The sequence below is a fragment of the Echinops telfairi genome, unplaced genomic scaffold (assembly GCF_000313985.2).
Source record: "Echinops telfairi isolate 266 unplaced genomic scaffold, ASM31398v2 ScPeMD7_3533;HRSCAF=4204_0, whole genome shotgun sequence".
Classification (NCBI taxonomy): domain Eukaryota; kingdom Metazoa; phylum Chordata; class Mammalia; order Afrosoricida; family Tenrecidae; genus Echinops; species Echinops telfairi.
In genome coordinates this window covers 8405714-8407224 of record NW_022107431.1, presented here as the reverse complement: position 1 = coordinate 8407224, position 1511 = coordinate 8405714, and the positions used below count along the sequence as shown (strand labels likewise).

At 43.7% G+C, this 1511-nt stretch overlaps 1 pseudogene; it reads left to right on the top strand.

Annotated features, from left to right (window-relative positions):
- Window positions 1-281, top strand: part of LOC101643064 — a 1404-nt pseudogene extending 1123 nt beyond the window's left edge.
- The last annotated feature ends 1230 nt before the right edge of the window (window positions 282-1511 follow it).

The window sequence follows — 1511 nt, the reverse complement described above, 5'->3', positions numbered from 1 at the left end:
ATTATTGCTATACTGAACCCTAAGTGACTCATCTCCCCACTACCCCTCTGCAAGGTATGTCCAGTTGTCTAGAGATGGGCATTGGGTCCCCATCACGCACCACCCTCATTGACGAGGATATGATGGAGTTCTTAATGAAGCGGCTCAGATTGCTGCATATAGAACTCAGAGAGCTACAGACAAAAATCAATGCAGCCATTGTCGCTGTTCCGTCATTTGTTGCGGATCCAAAGGCAGACCACAGTTGGAAGATGAACACTTTCAGCTTCTCACCTGCTTAGTATGGTTGGAAACTGCTGTACACTTCTGGCATGTGATGGAAATCAAATGTCACATTTTCAAGGGACGAATCCCAAAAAATAGACTGAGTTCTGGAGATTTCCCATCATTGCCTTTCTTTTTCTTTAATAAAATTTGGGCAAGTGGAAAAAAATTCTAACAATCCAAATCTCAGTGTTCATAGAAGCGCTTTTTGTGATTTCCACATTTTGAAAGAAAAGTAAATATAGCTTCTGAGATTTAATAAAACAATAAAAATACAAAATGCATGCAAAAAAAGAGAAAAGATTGACACCAGCTAGGAGAATGGGTGAATCAATGTCCTAGAAACAGTCCTATGAGAGAAGAACCCACAGGCCTGTGGACAACCCAGTGAGACGCCATCCCCATGCCCCATTTCAGGGGCATAAAGGCCTCCCAACTAATCCCGGGGTAGAACCTTGAAGGAGTAGTTTTCCATAAAGCCTCAGTAACAAACGCGAGACTGAACGCAGACTGGTAGCTGGCCAGCATTCCTGGGGAAATCTTTCTTTTCCAAAACAAATAAAAATCTTTACTTGAAAAAGAAACCCTGGTAAATGGTAGAAATTAGCCTCATGAAACGGGGCCAGAGGATGGCCAGAGGACAAAGGGATAGAAAACGAGCTATCGCCCAGTGGCCAGAATGCGATGCAACGGGGTCTCCTTTGCCTAAATAAGATGAATGGTTTTGTTACCTGGAAAGCATATGCCTCTGTGGTTTGAGTGTTATTTGCTCTAAATCACTTAGAAATTTCCAGGTTAAACTTTCTCAGACGCAGTCACTTCTAGGTGTATATGAAGTCTTGACTCTACATCCTATTCTACTCTTGTTTGGGGGGGTACCAGATTACCAGAAAGCACAGCCAGGGAAGAGGGGTTCAGGTCAGTTCTTCAAGGAACTGAGAGAAGGGTAATATGAACAGAGCACTTACCTGCCAGGGCTCCTTCCATAAAGATTACAGCCAAAACGAGACCTATGGGGAGCAGTCCTGCTGTACAGCACATGAGGTTGCCGGGAGTCACCTCTAAGGCAGTGAGTTGTTTTGGGTGCTGATTTTAAAAAAATTGAGGGAAAGGAATACCTAGGGAAATGTGCATGAAAAAGTAGAGAGGGCTTTGGAAACACATTGAAGCTTCGCTTCCTCCGTTCCTCCTTTCTTACAGAATGAGGTAACGTTGGCCAATCTCCAAGGACCCAAAGTACGGCAGTT